At 35.6% G+C, this 14,807-nt stretch overlaps 1 long non-coding RNA gene across 1 annotated transcript; it reads right to left on the reverse strand.

The window, feature by feature from the left end:
- Positions 1-1,065: 1,065 nt before the first annotated feature.
- On the reverse strand, positions 1,066-13,029 carry LOC134173107 (uncharacterized). Its single transcript, XR_009968125.1, has 4 exons — positions 12,810-13,029; positions 5,961-6,067; positions 2,533-2,696; positions 1,066-1,224 (listed from the first exon to the last, which is right to left on the reverse strand). It is a non-coding gene; the product is annotated as an uncharacterized LOC134173107 (long non-coding RNA).
- Between the last annotated feature and the right edge of the window lie 1,778 nt (positions 13,030-14,807).

The raw sequence follows: 14,807 nt of genomic DNA on the forward strand, positions 1-14,807 counted from the left end.
GAGACCCTACAACGCCCCTGGGCAGCCTGTTCCGGTGGTCTGCCACCCTCGATGTAAAGGAGTTCTTCCTCATGTTGGGGTAAAACTTCTTGTGTTTTAGTTTATGGCCATTGCTCCTCATCCGGTTGCTGGGTGCCACTGAAAAGACTCTGGCACCATCCTCCTGGCATCCACCTTTGAGGTATTTATACGCATCAATGAAACCCCTCTCAGTCTTCCCTTGTCTAGACTAAACATGCCCAGCACCCGCAATCTCTCCTCTTAAGGAGGATGCTCCAAACCCCTGGTCATCCTTGTGGACCTCTGCTGGACCATCTCCAGTAGCTCTAAGGGGCCCAGAACTGGACACAGTATTCCAGATGTGGCCTTACCAGGGTTGAGTAGAGGGGGAGGATCACCTCCCTCGACCTGCTGGCCACACTTCTCCCGGTGCATGCCAGCATACTATTGGCCCTCCTGGCTGCAAAGGCACAACAGCTGGCTCATAGTCAACATCATCAACCGATACTCCCAGGTCCTTCTCAGATGAACTACTCTTTAGTAGGTCAGCCTTCAGCCTGTACTGGTACTTCGGGTTCTTCCTCCCCATGTGCAAGACCCTACACTTGTCTTTGTTGAACCTCATTAAGTTTCTCTCCACCCAGTTCTCCAGCCTACCAAGGTCCCACTGAATGGCAGCACAACTTTCAGGTGTATCAGCCACTACCCCCAGGGGCAATGGGCATAAACTGAAAAACAGGAAGCTCCATATGAGTATGAGGAAAAATTTCTTTGAGTGTGACAGAGTGCTAGGACAGGCTGCCCCTAGAGGCTGTGGAGTTTCTGTCTCTGGGGGTACTCAAAACCCCCCTGTACACAATCCTATGCAACCTGTTCTAGGTGAATCTGCTTTATCAGGAAGAGTCGGACTATATGATCTCCAGTGGTTACTTCCCACTGCAACCATTCTCTGATGCTGTGATTCTGTGTTTCTGTGATGTGACCAGGAGGGAAATCATATAACATAATTTTTTACAATTGAAGAAAATGAACAGAAAGCTGTTTCAGTTTTTCTATAAACAAAGATTTCATATGCAAATAATATGTATTTGAATTGCTGCTGGTCAATCCATAAATATTGCGTTCTTACCTCCATATCACAAGAAGCAAGGAAGAAGACTGTAATTCCTGAATTTTCCTTTTGTGGTACAGCCTTATCTCTTCTGCACTTTCTGTCACTGACACCTAAAGGGAAGTTAGTTATTAGTTGTGAAAAAAAGCAGAGATATACAAATACCTTACAAAATTTAAGAAAAAATTTCAATTAAATAAATTATGAAAATATAAAATGAAACCAAGCAAACATTGCCTGCACTTAGAGCATTTTGTCACTCAGCCACATGACTGACTGAAGTATAATGTAGAAATATCCGAGTTAACTATAAACAAGCTTATTAGATAATGTTAACAGCACAGAATTTAATGAAGAGCATCAAGGAGAATAAATTAAACTTCAAGATATCAGGTTAACTGCTACTGGTACTTAGGGTAGCTAGCATGAGGCAGCAGAATACCTCTACACTGTGCTAGTCTCCCATCTGTTAGATGATGTGAAAATACCAGAGAAAGACCGCCAGTGCTATGCCATTTAATCTGCTATGTGTCACATAGGTGGTCAGCATGAGAAGGACTAGGGACTCCAAAGAACAACAAATAGCAGCAATCCATAGTGACTTAAAAAGAAAAGAGAAGGAAAATGAGATGAGATACTCAGTTTTGATCCTGCTGATTTTAAACTTAAATCTGGTGTCAAAAAACACTGGTAAGGAATAAGCTTGGCTGAAGAAAATGTCACGTATAGAAGGTGCCTCTGTGCGACAGCTATGTAGAGGAGAAAACTGCAATTGTCATCTGCAGGTAGGCATAACCATAAGAAGAATGTAAGTGAGCTCGAGAGTCATCTAGAGCTCCCCCCAAAATTCAGATAGGAAATTAAGATCTTCCAAATGTGAAAATGTAAAGCTAGGGGGACAAAAAAAAAAAGGAAAAGGAGAAAAGGAGAAGTGAATGCTGAAGGGGGCAACATTCACAGGGGGAATTTCTTTTCTGGGTAATAAGAGAGAAAATAGTTTGGAGTACTGTTTGAGATAAAGTTGTTAGCCTTTCGTGTAGCAGCCCTTCGGTATAGAGCTGACAATGCAAATTAGTTACACTGTTGCAATGCACTGTCACCTAACCAGCGAGAGATTATGATTAGTTTATTGACTAAAAGCAGACAAAGAAAGCATATGTATACTCTTAGTACTCCTTAACTATCAATTTGAAGCAATTTTATCATGCTTATGGGCAGAAAATGTTTCTTAAGATAAAGTAGGATGAAAATTGATAGAGTGTAATAAAATAAAATATATTACATTCATGTACAAGCTACTTTATTATAGTATGTGTTAAATCATTATTGAAGGGCTGCTCAAGAGAAGTGCATTAGAAACACCTCCACTGCACTTACTAAAACATACTTTTAACTGTAACTTACAAATTAGATGATATAACCAACCTGAGACTTTGTGGTTAGTTTAGTGGATTTTTAAGTCCTGCTGGAGCCTCCAAATTCTTTTTAATAGAAGTTTCTTTTTCTTTAATAAGCCAGTTATTTTCACTAACCATTAATTATTTTTCATAGGCGCAGGAGTATGCATGTCAAAGTGTGTGACATTCTGCAGAGAAAATGTCTTGGTGGTAATTGAGAAATATTGTACTAGACAAGAGTCACGTAAGATCAATTAATATTGTTTGACAAATTGAAAGGAATCTATGTTGCAGTATCATCTTTACATCTCATTGCTATGAAAAGAAAAAGATTGTTTATAAATAAATTATGAAATATTTAATAATGTGTATGCTGATAAATTTATATCTTAGTTTAATTTGTCCATGCATGAAGCTTCTAATATAGTCACTGAGTTCAGAATGTCTCCAAAAGTCAGCCTATAAAAACCATTAACTTCTGGATAATGCTTATGAGCTTTGCTCATGCTACATTGACGGTTTTTTTTGGGAATTGTATTGTAATAAGCATCAAGAAGCAGTTCTTTTGCAGAAATTTTATGTACCAGGAGACAGATTAGCTATTTTGTTGTAGTGGTAGTACAATTTATGAGCGATGCAAACATTTGTTGAAATCCAAAAAAGTGTCTATTCTAACTTATACTGCAAGAGAAAACTACTGTTACATTCAATTTCTGATTAAATATATCTCAACATGATATATAGTAGTCCATTAAATGTCACACAGAAAGGAATTTTATAGAAGTGGATAAACCTTAATAATTGCATGGGGCTTAATCAGATAGTCATCAGGGTCAGGTGGATAATTTCAAAGCACTGAATACAAAAGTTGTTGCGTTTCTGTCATATTCTGTCATATTATTTTGTCATATTTGGTACTTTAAAAGTACCAAAGAGGAAAAGTCTCGATCTTTTTTCTTAGTACCTGCTTTCTCAAATAAACAACTTGAGCAATGTCCTAAGTTATACAGTCAGGTTTTCTTATGCTTTCTCATACTGAAGAATACTATATTCCCATTCTCCCCTAAAGGTCTTGACGTCTTGGTACTCTACAGGCACACCTCTCATGCTAAAGGTCTCTGATTTGTGCATGCCTTTATTTCTGATTTTATGGGGAAAATGTGACTGAATTACCACAAGATAAGGTTTTCTCTAAATTTGTATTTTTGTTCTTGTTCTAAAAGGAATGTTTCTGAAACTTTAGGCTATATGACAGAAAAGAAGATATTTGACTTGAACTGTCCTAGAGATAAGGAAGGTTGTTTACAGAGTAACTTGGATGTCAATCTGAGGAAGAACAGAAAAATGTAGAGAGACCTTTGATACTTCATGGTTAATATTTAAGTGGTAAAATGCTGGAGATCAAACTGTGCACACCATACCAACTGTCTCCTACACATGTGCATTGTAGTACCGTCTCCAGCCATATAGCAATTGAACTTCATATCATTCTTATTCTGTTATTTGCTTAATTTCTTCCTTCTGCTATTTTAACTAACTTTTAAGTATGGATAAATTGCCTCACTGCAAACCACTCCTTTAACTGAACACACTGTAGTACATATGTGCTTGATAGTACACTTAGGACCTTATTGCTTAAATTCTGGAAAGTCGCTATCATGTCTATGGGCTACTTCTGCTTAACACTGAGCATTTTCATTTAAAAAATATTGATCAAGAATTTTATTTGCTTCTACCTTTAAGCAAAACTAGCCTCAATCAAATTCCAACACATTTTCCCTATCATTAAAATCTGACCCTTACACAAATCTGCTTGTGCTTCTCTTATAATTCTATCAGCAATATTCTCCTGTCTTTGTATCCTGAGATCTCACCTAGCTGTCTATGTTTCCCGGATATATTCAGAGATAGTTAAGTGAAGGCTTCAAAATGGCATTTTAGAAAATATGATCCTGAATCTGTAGATTTTGCACAGGCTAATTCATCCTGAAAAGCTGTATTTTAACAGTATAATTATTTTATACAGAAAGTATATGAAATTTCAGCATTGTGGCATCAATCCATCAAAAAAGCCAGCTAATGCTTATTCAGATTCATATTCATTTTGATAGAAGTATCTTACATATTTACCCTTTATTATGTTCAGCAGCAGACTGACATTTCTTGGACTTCAGTTTTGCTAACTTCCTCTTTTTTTTCCCTAGACATATTTTCATTCCTACAGCCATCTGGCAAAACTTCCCTTTTTTTGTAAGTGTACATAACCTTCATGAAGAAATTGGTATTAACAAAGGACCTTATCTGTACTGTTAAAATAAATGCCTGCTTTACTCAAGAAAGTCCAAAATAGCAACAAGTGACTCTGGCAGGGGAAAAAAAAAACACCAACCAACCAAGCCAACAGTTTATGTAAAAGGTTAGAAAATTAATACAAACCCCTGAAATAAGTAGCAGATTTTATGCTGTGCCCCTTCTAGAGTGGAAAACACATGCAGAGCATGAGCTGTGATGTATGGAACTAGATAAATTCTTGATCAGGTAAATTGAAACAAGAGATTAAAGTAGGATACATCCAGAGGAGTTTAAATTAGGACATATAATATTAAAGCCAGTTATGTGATATTATGTGCGAATGATTAATCATAAATACATTTTTTTTTTAACATTGGATATGTTCCTTTCAGTTATATCAAGACCAGATGACAGTACATCATTAAAATATTTGGAGAAAAATTGTGAAACAATAATTAACAGGAAAGTAAGAAAAGGAAGAACTGATATTGATTCAGGTAGTCACCATAGAAATTTAAGATATTCTGTCAAAAAAAAAAAAGTTTAGATATTTAATTTTTGTAGGGTTTTTTTCACTTAATACTTAATTATTAAAACATTCTATGTTTGACCCATCCTAAAAAAAATAGAAATGATTTGCCAAATCTTAGAAAACCTGAGTATATGTTCAAATACACCAGACTTGGTGAATGCCAATTTTAGAACTCCTTTTTAGAACTCAGCAGATGAGGCACTGTTTCCCTTTGAATCTCTGTGAAACTATCGTGGTTACAGTTGGCAAGTGCATTGCTTGCTGTATTTACATCCTTACCAGGAAGGAAAACACACAACCGAGTGCTGCTTGAAACAGTAAATGCCAGATTAGTGATAAATTCAGTAACACTTAAAATTTATCTCTGAATTGTTATTAATCATTATTAACATAACAAAAATAAAAACAGTAACAAATTTTCTCTTTCTCTGTAGAACCAGACCTCAAATATTCTCCAGCCAAGCCAGCTGAATTTTGCCACATTGTCTCACTAAGATCATATGGAACTTTTCTTAGACATATAATTACTCTATGTGCCTACATCTACCAGAACCAAACCCACATGACTTGTCTTTAAAAAACCCAGAAGATAACCTCTGAACTATATGTAAAAACTTGTTTGTCTCACCCTCCTCTAAAACTTTGTAGCAGTTCATCACTTTTCTGGTGATCTTTATTCATTAGTTAAAGAAATTGACGGTTCTGTTAGCTGACATCACACTATGAGTTCAATAACTGCAAGAGAAAATATTTGCTCTGCAAGTAAAACATTGGGAAGGACTCACTAAATTCGATATTATTAACATGAAAGACAAGACACTTAAAGGTTACTTTTCTTTCTTATTTCAGCTACCCGATGCTTGGCCTTCCCTCTGATGTACTCTGCACAGTGTTTTAACAGCTAACTTCTAAGCTGTATGGAGTTTATTGGACAAAGGTGATTTTCACTCTTTCAGTTCTCATCATACAGTGTGAATAAGGAGAAATAATCTGGATTTCATCATGTTAACAGTGCAGCCTTCGCTATAGCCTACATTATAGCTGAGTTGCATCTTAAACTGCATCCTTAATGTCTAAACCTTTCCAAATGCAATGAAAACATGTTCAGTCTCAGATTATTTTAATAGGCTTGATTTTTTTGGTTGTTTGGGTTTTTTCTTTTCTTTTCTTTTTTAATGTGAGAAATGATTTCAAGTGTCTGTTGTGAGATCCTTAATCTGAGACACTGAGACTGATTTGTTGATAGGCCTTAGTCCATAATCCAAGCTGGTTAGTTAGAAATGAAGGTTCTTAGTTTCAACATATATTTGAAATAATCTTAGGTACTGCAATCATCAAAAAGTCATTAAAAAAAATTTTACTCCTTTTTTCCAATTCAAACTTTTGGTGCTTTTTACCAACAATAGCAGCATTATTGTCTTCTTCCTGGAGACGGTTGTTATTCTGTACTTCCATGTATAGTTGTGGCAGAGATTTTCTTTCCTTATTCCAAAACACATAGAGATTAGAAAGCATTTTTAATTAAAATGATTACTGTTGCGGTTATGTTATTGAGCAATATTTTGGGATAAATATGTTCCCTGTTAGAAGTGTAATTCTACTTTTCATCTTCATGCTAAGTAATATTTACGTAGTTCATCCTTAAATTGTGTAAAATTGGATTTGATCCCAACAGCTAGAAGGTGTTGTTTTTAAAACAAGGCTAAGCAAGCACAAAAGTTTATATGAAGATACAGATTTGATTAGCATTCAGACAAAACAAGTTCAGCCAGGTTGGCTTGTGCAGTTACTGCAGTCTGACTCCAGTGACTTTCCACTGCATTGATCTTTTAAAGAGGGACTGTATTTTGTTACAACCTATAGTGCTTTTGAAAGGAATAAATAGGGTGATATGATACAGCACAGGTCATAATGTTTGGTAACATGCATTCATCAATCTCTTATAGACATTTGTATTAGAGTCAATACATTAAGCATCACAACAGAGTTTACAGAGGTAAGAAAAGTGTTAACACCCCCCTCCATGAGATTCTGTCTTCTGCAACAGCAGTCCCTATCCCTAGAAATATTCAGAATCCTCAATATAGTAACTCCCTTTATGAAAGACAGAATGTGAAACAGTGATATAGGAATTCATGTGTAAATCTCCACTGATTAATGATAATGCAGTGAGTCTTAGTTATAGTATTACTCTCTCATTTTCATAATATTCTGAAATCTTTTTTTCAACTATGAGAAAATAAGCTTCATGCAGAATACGACAGATTTTACTATTAATATGTCAACATATAGAAAAATTATGCAAACACAGGCAACTGAGTAAACAAAACACAGGTAACTCAGTGGGTACTGAAAAAATTCAACAATGTGCTGTTCAAAAATAATGAAGACATTCCTAATATTTGCCATTTGAAAAAATAAAAGCAATTCAAACCCAAGAGCCTTAAGTTGCCTGGCAATGGTAGAGAAAGCCACCTGTACCAGCTACCTATGTCAGAGCCTAATCTTACCAATTACTGCAACGGGGCGTCAGACCAGACATACTACCTCAGACACACTATCTCAGTTGTTCAAAAGGACTTCTGTGCCAGTAAAGAGCCAATCTGATGCAATACTGACTGCTGTTCTTCTCAGAGCTCAAATGAAAACTAGAGTATTATGTCATTGTACTCCTTGATAAATTCAACCCAGCAGAATAAAAGACAAATTTCAATAGCGATTACTGCAAGGGGCTCGCAGAGGTACAAAGAAATAAAAAACACAAATGCGTGGGCTTGTTTTTTTTTTTTTCCATGCCACAAATACTGACTTTTCCTCCCTTCCAGCCTTTCAAAAGTCCATGGCTAACAAAGATTTCCTAGCTCATTTCTTTGACTTTACCATTTATTCTGTTTGCTTGTTGAATTCTGTTCATTTAGATGTATTGAAGGAGAAGCTTTAAGAAAACATGTTCTGTTCGAGCTTAAAAAATAACACAAATTAGGGACGAGTGGATTTTATTTTTCTAATTTAGGCATTTAAGGTTTAAATGTGTTACGTCTGACTTGGTCACATGTCACTTGCTATCAACTATGCTGAGACATGATTCTCACTGTACATCTAACCTATTTTAGATGTTGCTTTAGAAAATTTTATTCTTTTTTTTTGTCTGAATTTGCTTATTTCTCACCATTGACTGCACACCAGAGTATCCTGTATGTGTTTATACTTAGTTCCCCTTGTCTCAAAGACTTCATAACACATCCCCCCCAACACCAGAAAAACAGATGGGATATTACAAAGGGAAAAAAATGAAGCAATGTAAAGCAACATTCTAGCCTGAAAATGTTCTGTTGCATGTTGCCCACTTGTGAAACCTTGTAATTTTTTTCCTGCTAGTAGTATTTCCTCCAGAGGTGGTAGCTTGTTCAGGAAGTTATGTAATAACATTTCTTTCCAATGACTATGTAGGCAGGTGGGGTGATGATTTTATAGGTTCATTTTCCTGGAATTGGGGATCATAACAGATTACTGTCCATATGTCTTTGTGAATAGATGTTATTGCATAATTTACTAAATAAGTGTACGGTAGATAATATCTACCCATTTGTGCTAGTTGTTTCTGATTCTACAGGCTTGTGACTTTCAAAGATTTCTGAGTGTTATTCCACCTTTTTTCCTAAGAAAAGCCTATTCCCATCTTGCTTACTAGTATTTTGTTACTTAACATTCGGCATTTAGAACACATTGTTTCCATCACTGGCTTACAACTGCCTTAGCCTCCGATCAAGAGGGATCATTTCTGGTCTCAGTCATGCCATTTTTAGTAGAATGTATAGCTTTTTAGTACTTGCTTTTTTTTTCCCCTGCAAGTTGATTTTTAATGTGCTTAACTCTAACAATATCCTCAGTTTCTTTCCTTTTGCTAGATTCTTATCTACTGATGCTTGCCTTTCATAACCCTTTGCTTCTATTCCTGCATTATGTTTGTTTTGTTTTGCTGCTTGTTAGAAAATCCTCTTGTATTTCTCTGTCAGCTACCTTCAGCTTTGTGTAAATTTCTTCTAAATCTTTCATTATTAAGAGTCTCAACTTCCTGCTCTACAGTTGGTTTGAAAGTTTGTTCATGCAGACTGTATGATCCATTAGATTGTATGAACTAGGCTTTCTGGCTTTAAGTTACCTTTTCAAAACATTTTGTTTGTTTTTTCTTTATGTTTGTCATGACTTGACTACGTTGTTTCCTGTTCCATTTTCTGAAAAAACCTTGAAAAAACAGCAATAAAAAAACACCAGACAAAAATCCAGATCTCAGTAGGTCAGATGGGACCTGATGATTTGTTCTGGATGTTTGTGACACTTCTTATGTGTATGAGCCTTGACTTGCACATTTACAGTCTTGCATTGTATTACATCACATCAACTTTGGTTCCTCCTGGTTGAAGTTGGTACACATAGACTCCATCACCTCTGACTGCTGTGAATTGGTGTGGGTGCACAGATCTTTGCTTATCTAGAAGCAAAAAACAACTAAAACTTGTCAGTTTCCTGTCTTCTTCTGAGTGTTTTAGAAGATACTATCTCCCCATGAAATCAAAAGGAAACTCTGAATAGTTCTTTGAGAGCAAATCGTGAATATCCATAAAAAAAAATCCATGGCAATCTCTAGACCATTTGTTCTATGGCTCAGCAACAAAAAGTCTTTTTTGCCCAGAAGAGTACAGCACAAGACAGCAGTAGTAGCAAGACAGCAGTAGTAGCAGCAAAGAGACAAATGCCTCTTTGACTTCATACTGGCAAGAAACAAATTTGGATCAATACCTCAATTTGGTATCAATATCCCAATTTCTGTCAAGACATCAGCAGTAAGAATATTACTGCTTGGAGCACTGAAAATATGTTCTTCAAATGCACTATTGACGAAAGAGTGGGACATAATAAGAAATTAAATGAAGCTGAATAAATACTTGCATTGAATGTTAGATAGAAGAATTCATTAGTTGAAAACAGTAAGCAAAAGAAACATAAATATATTTCAGCAACCACCTCAGCGTACTTTAGAGTTGCATTGTTCATCTGTGTGCCTTGTGTGCTACAATGCAAAACATGGAGAAAGCCACTGGTCCTCATAACTGTGGAAACAAAAGGAGAATTGATAGCCAGCTTCCATCATCATTAGATTGGCTAACTTTGCAAGGCTATTTTGTCTGTTTAGTGGGACAGCAAACGTGACACACCCATTATTTTCCAGATTCTTTGTATTTCAGTCCTAGATGTTTTTAAAAAGAAATTATTACAGATTCTGAAGAGAAAAAGAAAAGGTTTAGGACTTTTGGGTACCCAGAGAAAGAGATTAGATGAGCTAAGAACAGAGTAACATCAGAGAATTAATATTCTTCCTAGAAGAACATGCGAACTTCAGCTGCTGTTTCATTTTCATACTTATCAGTAGCATATGCTGAGGATGCTGGTTATTTTGAGTATGCAGATGAATTGGACTTTTAAATACCTTACCAAGGTAAATATGCTGAGATAAATACCTTTTGTTACTGTAGAAATGCAAATTAAAATGAAGAAATAAAATTCTATAAAGGCTTGAGCAATTGCAAATTCCAGTCATTAATTGAACTCCTTTCCTTTGTGCTTCCTTGTTCTAAGCATTCTTATGATCATCATTATTTAAATTTCATGTTTTGTAGTGCTAAAGGGCATCACTTTGCCACACTTGTAACTGTAAATATCATCTGTTGTATGTTGCAAGATATCTTTGAACCTGAAAGTTTTCCCACATCATAGTGAAAAGGCACAGGCGTGTGAAGATGTTATAAGAATGGGAAAAAACCCCACCCCAGAGTTGTAGCAGGGTTGGGTGTATTACTATATCACTGTTCTGAGGTTATCATATATTCGTTTTAATGTTCACTTCTAATGTTGGGGTTTCTTTGCCTTGATTTCTTTTATATGGGAGTGTTCTATGTTTAAAAACTAAAGGAGAGATGTCAACAGTGTACCGTCAGATGGTGAAGAGCTGAAGCCTGCATATTATAGGCTTGATTCATTTGTGCTGTTCCAACCCATGCTCCAGGGTCCCAACAACAGAAGTAACCACAATTGACCTTGTGAGAGTAAAAGCATTTAAATTGCAATCCTTTGGAGGGCAGGTGTGCATCTATGGGGTAGCTGTACAAACAATGACTCAAATTTCCCAGTTTGGTGGTTGTATTAGGATCACTTAGTAAGATTGCTTCAGCTCCTGGTGTCTCTTTTTAGGCTTGGATCTTTTGGGCAAAAGCATACATATATATTTTTTTTTTCATGACAGTGTCTCTGCATTCATGTGTTACATTAGCCTGTCCATGCTATAGATACACACCCCAGTTCCCTAATAATTTTCTCTGTCACTCATAAAAATGAAGTGCAGTGACTGACAGAGCACATTCTGTAACCTGTGGCTGTGTGACCTAGGCCTGAATAGTAGGTTTGGAAACACTTATTTAAAATGTAAGGTTTGTAGAACAATGCCTTTAAGTAGGTGGTGTAAGACACTGGGGGCCAGAACAGTACGAACTGCTAAACAAAATAAAGCTGGGTTTAAAGAATAAGAATCAACAGCTTGTTGCAAGAACAGTCCCCAAGCCAGCAATTCTATGCTTTTCTGCATCTCTTATTCCTCACCTGTTGCTTCTATTTAATTTTTAACTTTCTTACTATGTAAATCTATTTTAAAATATATTTTTAATTCTCAATGTTTACTTTATATTCATTAAGGTGCATACTTCTTATATTATGATGATTTACACTGATAATGGGATTGATCTAATCCAATTTAGGAATTTACAGGTTAATTGATTAAGTCTACGCTGACCAGAATATATTCCATTGAGGGTAACAGAAGCCAGAATTTATAACTTAGACCAATGCTATACATATTCCTAACATCTGTGTCTGCTCTTGAGTACTGTTAGCCAAGTGGTATAAGTGGTTCATCTTCATGAGATTCACTCTCACACTCATCATGGGTAGACTCATTTGATATGGCTTGTCTCCATCTACAAAACACTTGGTAACAGGTGATCCTATTCCTCCCTGACTGTTACCCCTGCAAACCAAAAACATTATTGTTAATTTTTTGTTTCATCTATTTCAAAGAGTTTGAAATTATGTGAAACCTGTGTTTCTGGTTATCATGGTAGTGTGTTTATAACACGAAACTGAGGGTACATTTCATACCCTGAGGCCTGACTCGAGGCTGTAAACCAGTGTTTGAGGAAGAATTTTGGAACTGTGTATGGCAGAGAAAGTTGAGGCTGGCTCAGTTTTGCTTAGTCTATCTTTTAAGAATAACTACTGACACAAAGTATCACCAAAACCTAGCCTGTTTTGTTTTGAAGGGAAATAAATAGTCAACAAAACCCCCAGTTTTAGGAGTGAAGTAGTGTGATAAATTAAGGAACTGAGACCCAGGAACGAACTGAGACGCTAAGTTATGTACATGCACCTTGAGAAAATAGTTTTTAAATGTCTAAGGTAGAGTGAGATGAATCTCATTCTGGATTTCTTATCTACTTTCACAGGATGAACAGACACGAACTTCCTTTTGTGTAGAATAGCCTTTAACTGTAGGAGCACCTACAAAGGGGTTTCAACATTGTAGTTTTATAGTGTTAATGTTGGGAGTTGATTTCACCTTTAACACTGTGATGCATGTTTCTTCATTGTGATAAAACATGAACAAATATTCCCATGTGAAACATCTTCCGGAAAATTTAAGAAAAATAAGTTGAGGTAGAATTTCAGGGGTTGTGAGGACCAAACTGGTCATCTATGCCAAAGATATTTATTGTCTTCAATTATTTTTTATTTTTCATGCCATTCTCTCTCCTGCAAGCCCAACAGAAATATATAGTGGTAAGTCATAGAATTTGAACTGCTTAGCACCTTGAAAATGATATTGTTCTGAAGTCGTCTGTATGTTTTTAATTTTTTTCCTTGATCTTTGACTGAGAGATTATACAGACCCTCACTAAACATTAAGAAACTGTAAGATCTGTTTTTCTAAAATCCACATGAATACAGGTTTTGTTTTGTTTTTGTTTTTGTTTTTTTCTTTTGCATTCAGTCTTTCCTATATCTTGTAGAGGCATATAGAAAGATATATCCCCTCTATACAAAGGAAAAATTTAAGATATATCCCCTCTATATAAAGGAAATATTCAGACTGCATCTTAGCGTTGTGAGCTATTACACTGTTTCACTGTCATTATTTATTTTCTGGTGCCCTACTTCTGACAAATTTCAGCTTGATGAGAGCCTCTGGGGTATAGATTTATAGTTTTCACTCAATGAAAATAATTTTCTTTTACTGAATGAGCTTGTGATTCCTTTATTTTTCTAAATATTTCCTCTCAAAAGAGATATCTCACATGCCTTGGCACATAAATATGCCATATATTTATTGGTATTTCTATATACTTATTTTTCTTAGGTTGCAGGCTCCTTGAGATGAGATTCTCTAATATTATTCAGAAGTTAGCAGTTAGAATGATCCCAGTTAGCTCTCTTAGCCACAACTCTAACATAAGTATATTGCAATAATAATAATAGTAGCTGCTGAAAAAATAGATGGTGTAGCCAGTGTTTTGAAGCAAAACAAACTGGATAAAGACCTGAGTTTGACCTGGTTTGACCTCATCATAGCTGACCCTATTTTGAACAGAAGATTGGACTAAATGACCTCCTGAGTTTTCCTGCAACATGAATTGTGCTATGATCTTATGAACCTCAACTGCTAGCTTTCACTGTTGCTTTTTTTCTTTTAGAAACGAATTATCAGAAAAATATAATTTCTGCTTTAAATTTTTTCTATACTTAGATGTGTATAAAAGATATGTATATTTACAAAAAAAAAAAAAAGGTAGTGACCCCTTTCTAATTTTTTAAAGTTTTGTAAAATTTAATGTTACCTTTTTCAGCCCTACTCCGTATTTCTAGTCTTATGGAAATAAATTTACTATGGTTTAGTATGGGAAACCTAGAGGAAAATCACTGAAAACGTTATTTTAAGAAGCCAGCTAATGCATTCACCAGAAACTATTACATACCCCTCACCAGATTATTCTTAACCTATGATTGGTTTTGCTGCTTTTTAGAGAGGTTTAGTTCTTCTAAGTCATATGCATTTCAGTGGTAACACAGGGTGCAAGTTGTACTTTCAGTTTAGAGTCATATTCTTACTATGGCATCAGTGAAAACATCAAACTCCCGTTTTTGTATTTCCATTCCTTTCATTCCTGTGTCAAAACTAGATCATATTTTGTGTACATTTTCTGGTAGGATTGAAGAGAACAATTTTATGTTTGAAATATAAAATCAATCTTAATGTTAAAATTGAGCTATATGGGCTTTTTTAATATTTGAGAGCAATCACACTCTAAGGAATCTGTGTACAAACTGAGTTCTGAAAGAAAATGGTGGTGTTTTTACAGTATGTGAACAC

Source organism: Pezoporus occidentalis, unplaced genomic scaffold, assembly GCF_034315485.1.
Source record: "Pezoporus occidentalis ecotype Australia unplaced genomic scaffold, CSIRO_AGI_Poc_V1 ctg5, whole genome shotgun sequence".
NCBI classification, from domain to species: domain Eukaryota; kingdom Metazoa; phylum Chordata; class Aves; order Psittaciformes; family Psittacidae; genus Pezoporus; species Pezoporus occidentalis.